Here is a 9,743-nt window from a genome sequence, read left to right as displayed (position 1 = left end):
ATATCCGACGGAGCCCTTGTCTTATTGGATGCAGATCCAATACCCAATAGGGAAGGACCCATTAGGGTTTTGACTCGAAATCTCTATAAATAGGAGGGATTCACAGCCTCATAGGCTAGAGTCTTTGCTTGCCTTTCCTATTCTCCTCTCCCTCTCCACCTCAGAGTAGGCCTGGAGTTTTGAGGAGCGTCGTCGCAACCCTGCTGTGTGGATCACCGCTAGAGAGGAGGACGCTTGACCTCCTTCACCCTCTCCTAAGGATCTGGAAGGAAACAGGGATATACGATCTCCCTAGGTAACACAATCTCTATACGCAGTTTTGTGTTTTGCGGATTTTTTGAGCACCAATCTTCGCACGGCGACGAACATTTTTTTGGGAATCGGGGATTTTTGTTTTCTTGTTCTTCCGCTGCGCATATGATGTCACCCCCGATGATTTCCCAATAGAAAGGGTGGGGTATTTATAGGCCCCAACCCAGTTTGAATTTCGAGCTCAAAATTGTCAATTCCCGGAATTTCGGGATCTACCGGTTGCACCCCCTGACTGAGGCTGTTGCACCAACTAGCAGAGCTCGAAGACTGAGCCTCTGGGCGGTGCCACCTCCTGTCAGGGGCGGTTGCACCTCCTGCCAGAGCTCGAAGACCGAGCTTAGGCGGTGCCATCGCCTGACAAGGGCGGTTCAACTGCCTGGCAAAAATCAGGGTCCGAATGGGTTGATCCATTCGGCCCAATTTGGGTTTTTCAGGGGCCCAATTGCCCCAAGATTAAGTTAATGGGATTACCTCCCATTTCCAACTTAATCATTGTGCTAACTATGATATTTCCTAAGACATTTACGGCAACTTGCTCCGTTGCGTCAATCGCTTCTTCCGATGAACTTTCGTCGATCATCCGATGAACCCTCGGTGATGCTCCTACGGACTTCCGGCAAACTCCTGGACTTGGGACGATCCACTTGGCGAGTTCCGACGAGCTTCTTTGGCAAGCTCATGACTTCTCGGATTTGTTCCCGCAGAACCTCCGACGACTGTCCGAACTTCCGTCGAACTCTCGAACTCCCAACCTGATCATTGTCTTGATTCTAGCGCAACTCCTGCTATATATCTTACTTTCATCATAGTTAATCCTGCACACTTATCTCAACATATAGATTAGATAACAAATGACAATTGACTTCATCATCAAAATCCGAGATTCAACAATCTCCCCCTTTTTGATGATGACAATCAATTGATAATGGAGTTAACCTTAACTCCCCCTATCTATATGCCATACTTGAGATAAGTTATTCTTGAATTCAAAACCTTTAAATTCAAGAGACATATTGATAAGTTAAAATCATTTAAACTTATCAATACTCCCATCATGATTCCCATCATGATGTTTCTCTCTAAAGATGATGTCAAGGCTTGACATTCATTTTCAAATTTTACATTACAAGTTTGAATGATGGTAATAGTAGCAATTCATCATATTGTAAGATGTCAACATGTAAAACTGCGAAGAAAGATTTTAATATCATTACATGATGCACACATTTCAAATGCTTTAGCAATTATTGCATTTCATCACATGGTAAGATATCAATACGTAAAATTACGATACAAGTTTTTGTTTGATGATATCTTGACACGATACAAACAAGGCATAGCATAGCATTGATACTCATATATTTCTCCCCCTTTGTCATCAACAAAAAGTGTGGTAATTGTGATACCAGGAGAATAATATAAGTAAATTTTGAGCATAAGTGTGATACTTGTTCATGCCTTTATTAGGTTCATGTTATTTTCCAATAGTGAGTGATAGGAAATCAATTATACAAGCATATAAAGGAAAGCATGATATGTAGATCGCTTTGAGTACTTCTTCCTTTTTTTTTTTGGTAAGTAAAAGTAAATTGATTATGTGTAAAGTTTCTACAAATAGCTTTATCTATACAAGTCATAGACAAAACCAAGTAACTCATAGAGTGCGAATGCGATAGTTATGACTACACATGCTGTAAACTATAACTACCTGTGGGTACATTATTTGGCATCATTCCCAAGATCTTTAGCTAATAACAAAATTAAATTTGATAAAAATATCTTTTTCTCTTCGGGTGAAGTGCTCGGTTTTGAGATCATGCTCCATACAGGATCTTGAGTCTCTAATAATCTCTTTCAAGAGCTGAGCATTGTTTGTGTGTTGACATTCAAAGATTATATTACATCTCTCCTTCCACATCCACCAAATTGCGCATCTGAAAGTAACATTTGCTAGTTGTGTAAGAGGCCCTTTTCTTGAGAAACATTGCATAAGGTCACCTAGTTCTTGGTGCAAGTTTGGTTGCGGCAGTCTATTGAGTTCAAATCGCTGGAGAATCTCCTTCCATATCCATTTTGTATAATCACAAGCAAAATAGAGGTGGTCAACAGTTTCTTCTTGTTGCAAACAAAGGGAGCATCGGTTAACATGATAGATACCTCTTCTTTTCATATTGTCTATTGTAGGTAGTTTATTGAGAAGGGCCTTCCATGTACATAAGGAGTGTCTTTGTGATCCCGGTCGATCCCATGTCCAACTGCTTGGGACCCACTTGTTATTTCTTTGCCTAATTTGATTCCATGCGGATGTGACACTAAATTTGACATTGTCACGAGGCCAAATAAGTATATCTGAAAAGTTGTTCCTGATTGGAATAGCTATGATAGTCGGCCAAAGTGATAATATTTCGGGAGAAATAGGATTAGGGAGACACCAGGTACCGTTAGCAATGAACTCGGAATCCTTCCAATCTTTAGGAGCCCCAAGATCTTTTCGTATTCTGTCGCCATATAATTGAAATATACTCTTCCCATTCACCCAAGGATCGTACCACATATTAGTACTATTTCCAGAAGAGATTGCATACGAAATGTGTTTGATTAGCCAATTCCTTGCCTTTAAAATTCCTTTCCAAGCTGCAGAGTGGTATGTTCTTGTTGAAATTTCCCAGATTGATTCCTTTGAAAGATACCTAGCAGAAACCCATTGTGACCATAAGGAACATTTGTTTTGCAAAAGATCCCACAATTGTTGTACCAAGCATGCTTGATTCCAATCTCTAGTATTTCTCAAGTTTAGCCCCCCTTCATCTTTCGGTTTGCAAATGTTATCCCAATTTACCATATGCATTACCTTATCATTTGTGCCATTCTAGAAGAAGTTCATTAATAACCGTTCAATATCTTGGAGAAGTCCAGCAGGCAGAAGAAATGCATTACACCAATATATAGAGTAGGAGTGCAATACAGAACGGATGAGTTCGAGTCGTCCTGCTTTTGATAGAAGCTTATTTTTCCAAGAAGAAATTATATTCTTTATTTTTTGCTGGATAGGCTGACAATGGGTTTTGTGAATGCCTGTGGATATGAGCAGGAGACCCAAATAAGGAACTGGTAGGCTTCCCTCACTAACCCCCAAAGTTTGGGCAATAAAGACCTTATCCTCAACGTAAGGGCTCATATATACTTTACTTTTCGCATGATTTAACTGAAGTCCAGAAACCATACCAAAGTCATTCATAATGGTAGCTAGGTTCTTTACTGAAGTTGTATCATTTTGGAGAAAAATAAGTAAATCATCTGCAAATGTTATATGTGATATATGAACAGAACCAGCAATGGGTACCTTAATGCTGCCATTTAAGACTGCATGTTCTAACATACAGCTAAGTCCTTCTATTGCAATAGTAAAAAGATACGGAGATAGTGGATCACCATGTCGGATGTCATTCGTGCTCCCAAAAAAACCAACAGGTGAGCCATTAAAAAGTATCGAAAACTTTGGAGTTTCCAGGCAAGATTTAATCCAATTAACCCATTGCTGTGGGAAGTTCATATCGAGGAGCATCTTATAGATAAATTTCCTATTAATTGAATCAAAGGCTTTCCGTAAATCAGCTTTAAAACATATTTTTGTCCCTCTTGCTTTTGAATGCAAATCTTTGACCAAGTCATTGGCAAGCAAAATGTTATGATGTATACTTCTTCTCCCTTTGATGAAAGCAGCTTGATTTGGGCTAATGATCTTGTGTATTACCTTTTGCATTCTATTTGCCAATACTTTGGAGATGATCTTGTAAATAAAGTTGCATAATGATATGGGTCGATCGTTCTCTAGTGAATCAGCCCCTGCATTCTTCGGAATTAAAGAAATAAAAGTACAATTCATCTCTCTAAGAATATGACCTGAAGAGAAAAAATGTTGGTAAGCCTTGATCACATCATTTCCAATAATAGACCAAGCAGTTTGGTAAAATTCAATTGGAAATCCATATAGACCTGGGCTTTTGTGCTTTGGTGACTTAGACAACATATACAATTTCGTCGTCTGTAATTGGGGCATTGAGGATTGAAATAGCTTCCAAATCAAGTTTTCTAGTCGGCTCCACATGAATGTTATTAGTTTTCCCAGCATGATTGAGTAAGGAAAAAAAAAATTGCTCTGTGTGTTCTTTAACCTCATCTAAATTCTCAATAAGATTATCATCTTTGTCTCTGCATTTGCTGATACGGTTAACAGCCCTTCGAGTAGCAATTGAAGTATAGAAAAATTTAGTATTGGAATCTCCTAGTGTAAGCCAATGCTGTCGAGACTTCTGCTTTGCAAAACTTTCCTCCTGTTTTAAGGCTTGCATGAAGTTATTTCTAGCTTCTATCTCTTTGTAGATAATATTCTCATCATTTGGCTGAAGTTGCAGCTCATGTTGCAATTACATTAGTTTCTTCCTGCAAAATTGAACTGTGGTGGTAATATTGCCAAAGGTATTTGTATTCCACTCCTTTAGTGTTGCTTTATAGGCTTTGAGCTTTTAACATAAGATGTAAGGGGGAGATCCATGCACATGAACATTCCAAGCAGATCTGATAACATCAAGAAATTGAGGATGAGTACTCCACATGTTAATGAATCTAAACGGTTTCTTGCCTCTTGGTGTCGCTTTGTCTGCGTGTATATACACTAAAGAATGGTTAGAAAACAAAGGAGCACCGTACTCAAGAAGTGAATCTGGGAAAACTGTTAACCACTCATGATTAATCAAACACCTATCAAGTCGAGCCATTATTTTTCTGTTAGCTGCACCTTGATTACTCCAGGAGAGCCAATTACCCATAGATTTCATATCAAACAAAGCTGCAGTGTCAATGTAATCATTAAAACTTTGAAGCTGGCTTTCTGAAAGTTGTCTACCCCCCTCTTTTTCATTTGTGTACCGAACATTATTAAAGTCTCCAAGAACAATCCATGGTACATTGAGACAACCATTTGCAATATTAGTCAGGTCAAACCAAAGAGTATTTCTTTCTTACATACTATTTGAAGCATATATACAAGTGAAATTGAATTGACAGCCATTCTTTTTGTCCTCTACCTTAAGATGAATGAATTGATCAGTAACAGAAATAAACTAAGCATTAATAGAGTTAGGATGCCATAAGACCCATATTCTACCAAAAGTTTCATTTGAGTCATTGGTAAACAGTTCTGCATCCGGCCATATTAAATTCTTTTGAGCTTGAACGCGCGATTGTTTAATTTTCGTTTCTACTAGAATAACAATATCACATGCGGCAGACTTGATTATTCTGTTGAGCTCCCGACATTTGTCCGGCTTATTAAGTCCGCGAACATTCCAACATGTTATCTTCATAAGTAATAAAGAAATGAAAATGTGGTAAGGTATTCATCCTACGACTTTGGATGGACTGTACCATCCTTTTTCTTATCCTTCGGTTTTGTATTTTCCTCCCGCACAATATCCTTACCTTTTATGGCTTGATTTCTATATTTATCCACTTCATCTACAGCTTGCAGATTTTTAAACTTTAAAATACCTTGAATCATGTGGTCTTGATTGGCAGGGTTTGTTGAAGCACGATAAGATTGTTGCAACACAATATCCTGGATAGTACTTGTTGGAGTAGCCTAGCTAGAGAGGTTTGTTGGGGCATGAGTTTGTTGAGACAGAATATCCTTGTTGGCGATGTTTGTTGTGGCCTGAGTTTGTTGAGGAAGAATATCCTTGCTGGCGAGATTTGTTTAGGCCTGAGTTTGTTGAGTTATTGTGGACGGATCCAATGATATTGGAAGAGGTGAAGTTCCTGACTTATGTTTCTCCTGTCCACTAGTACCAAGGGAAACCTCTGTTGTGGAAGGCTCCGACATTATAGGAAGAGATATAGTTTTGGATTTGTCCTTCTGTCCGCGGTGCTGTCCTTGCGAGTCGGAATGCTCAATAGTCTTCGCCACCATCGGGGCTACTGCCATTAGAGAAGACTCGCTTTGTTGCTGAGGTGCTTGACGTGATCGATAGACCTTTGTGATTTTTTTTTGGTAAGTAAAAGTAAATTGATTATGTGTAAAGTTAGCTTTATCTATACAAGTCATAGACAAAGCCAAGTAACTCATAGAGTGCGAATGCGATAGTTATGACTACACATGCTATAGACTATAACTCCTAATTATAATCAATATAGAAAATATTTATCCAGATATATCAAAACTACCTGTGGGTACATAATTTGGCATCATTCCCAAGATCTTTAGCTAATAGCAAAATTAAATTTGATAAAAATATCTTTTTCTCTTTGGGAAAAGTGCTCCGTTTTGAGATCTTGCTCCATACAGGATCTTGAGTCTCTAATAATCTCTTTCAATAATTGAGCATTATTTGTGTGTTGGCATTCAAATATTCTGTTACATCTCTCCTTCCACATCCACCAAATAGCGCATCTGAAAGTAACCTTTGCCAGTTGTGTTAGAAACATTGCATGAGTTCACTTAGTTCTTGGTGCAAGTTTGGTTGCGGCAGTATATTGAGTTCAAATCGCTGGAGAATCTCCTTCCATATCTATTTTGTATAATCACAAGCAAAATAGAGGTGGTCAACAATTTCTTCTTGTTGCATACAAAGGGAGCATCGGTTAACATGATAGATACCTCTTCTTTTCATATTGTCTATTGTAGGTAGTTTATTGAGAAGGGCCTTCCATGTACATAAGGAGTGTCTTTGTGATCCCGGTCGATCCCATGTCCAACTGCTTGGGACCCACTTGTTATTTCTTTGCCTAATTTGATTCCATGCGGATGTGACACTAAATTTGACATTGTCATGAGGCCAAATAAGTATATCTGAAGAGTTGTTCCTGATTGGAATAGCTATGATAGTCGGCCAAAGTGATAATATTTCGGGAGAAATAGGATTAGGGAGACACCAGGTACCGTTAGCAATGAACTCGGAATCCTTCCAATCTTTAGGAGCCCCAAGATCTTTTCGTATTCTGTCGCCATATAATTGAAATATACTCTTCCCATTTACCCAAGGATCAAACCACATATTTGTACTAGTACCAGAAGAGATTGCATAGGAAATGTGTTTGATTAGCCAATTCCTTGCCTTTAAAATTCCTTTCAAAGCTGCAGAGTGGTATGTTCTTGTTGAAATTTCCCAGATTGATTCCTTTGAAAGATACCTAGCAGAAACCCAATGTGACCATAAGGAACATTTGTTTTGCAAAAGATCCCACAATTGCTGTACCAGACAAGCTTGATTCCAATCTCTAATATTTCTCAAGTTTAGCCCCCCTTCATCTTTCGGTTTGCAAATGCTATCCCAATTTACCATATGCATTGCCTTATCATTTGTGCTATTCCAGAAGAAGTTCATTAATAACCGTTCAATATCATTGAGAAGTCCAGCAGGCAGAAGAAATGCATTACACCAATATATAGAGTAGGAGTGTAATACCGAACGGACGAGTTCGAGTCGTCCTGCTTTTGATAGAAACGTATTTTTCCAAGAAGAAATTTTATTCTTTATTTTTTGCAAGATAGGCTGACAATGGGTTTTGTGAATGCCTGTGGATATGAGCGGGAGACCCAAATAAGGAACTAGCAAGCTTCCCTCACTAACCCCCAAAGTTTGCACAATAAAGACCTTATCCTCAACGTAAGGGCTCATATATACTTTACTTTTCGCATGATTTAACTGAAGTCCAAAAACCATACCAAAGTCATTCATTATAGTAGCCAGGTTCTTTACTGAAGTTGGTTCATTTTGGAGAAAGATAAGTAAATCATCTGCAAATGTTATATGTGATATATGAACAGAACCCGTAATGGGTACCTTAATGCTGCCATTTAAGACTGCGTGTTCTAACATACAGCTAAGTCCTTCCATCGCAATAGTAAAAAGATACGGAGATAGTGGATCACCTTGTCGGATGCCATTCGTGCTCCCAAAAAAACCAATATGTGAGCCATTAAAGAGTATCGAAAACTTTGGAGTTTCCAGGCAAGATTTAATCCAATTAACCCATTGCTGTGGGAAGTTCATATCGAGGAGCATCTTATAGATAAACTTCCTATTAACTGAATCAAAGGCTTTCCGTAAATCAGCTGTAAAACAGATTTTTGTCCCTCTTGCTTTTGAATGCAAATCTTTGACCAAGTCATTAGCAAGCAAAATGTTATGATGTATACTTCTCCCTTTGATGAAAGCAGCTTGATTTGGGCTAATAATCTTGTGTATTACCTTTTGCATTCTATTTGCCAATACTTTGGAGATGATCTTGTAAACAAAGTTGCATAATGATATGGGTCGATAGTTCTCTAGTGAATCAGCCCCTGCATTCTTCGGAATTAAAGAAATAAAAGTGCAATTCATCTCTCTAAGAATATGACCTGAAGAGAAGAAATGTTGGCAAGGCTTGATCACATCATTTCCAATAATAGACCAAGCAGTTTGGTAAAATTCAGCTGGAAATCCATCTGGACCTGGGCTTTTGTGCTTTGGTGACTTAAAGACAACACGTACAATTTCGTCATCTGTAATTGGGGCATTGAGGATTGAAATAGCTTCCGAATCAAGTTTTCTAGTCGGCACCACATGAATGTTATTAGGTTTCCCAGCTTGATTGAGTAAGGAATAAAAAAATTGCTCTGTGTGTGCTTTAACCTCATCTAAATTCTCAATAAGATTATCATCTTTGTCTCTGCATTTGCTGATACGGTTAACAGCCCTTCGAGTAGCAATTGAAGCATAGAAAAATTTAGTATTGGAATCCCCTAGTGTAAGCCAATTCTGTCGAGTCTTTTGCTTTGCAAAACTTTCCTCCTGTTTTAAGGCTTGCATGAAGTTATTTCTGGCTTCTGTCTCTTTGTAGATAATATTTTCATCATTTGGCTGAAGTTGCAGCTCATGTTGCAATGACATTAGTTCATTTCTGCAAAATTGAACTCTGGTGTTAATATTGCCAAAGGTATTTGTATTCCACTCCTTTAGTGCTGCTTTACAGGCTTTGAGCTTTTGACATAAGATGTAAGGGGGGGAGGTAAATAATTCTGCGTCCGGCCATATTAAATTCTTTTGAGCTTGAACGCGCGATTGTTTAATTTTCGTTTCCACTAGAATAACAATATCACATGCGGCAGACTTGATTATTCTGTTGAGCTCCCGACATTTCTCCGGCTTATTAAGTCCGCGAACATTCCAGCATGTTATCTTCATTAGTAATAAACAAATGAAAAGGTAGTAAGGAATACATCCTACGACTTTGGATGGATTGTACCATCCTTTTTCTTATCCTTCGGTTTTGTATTTTCCTCCCGCACAATATCCTTACCTTTTATGGCTTTATTCCTATATTTATCCACTTTATCTACAGCTTGCAGATTTTTAAACTTTGTGATTTGTTTTAGAGTTTGCTGACAAGCT

The sequence above is a fragment of the Musa acuminata genome, chromosome BXJ3-7, assembly GCF_036884655.1.
Source record: "Musa acuminata AAA Group cultivar baxijiao chromosome BXJ3-7, Cavendish_Baxijiao_AAA, whole genome shotgun sequence".
Classification (NCBI taxonomy): domain Eukaryota; kingdom Viridiplantae; phylum Streptophyta; class Magnoliopsida; order Zingiberales; family Musaceae; genus Musa; species Musa acuminata.
This window is presented reverse-complemented; position numbering follows the sequence as displayed.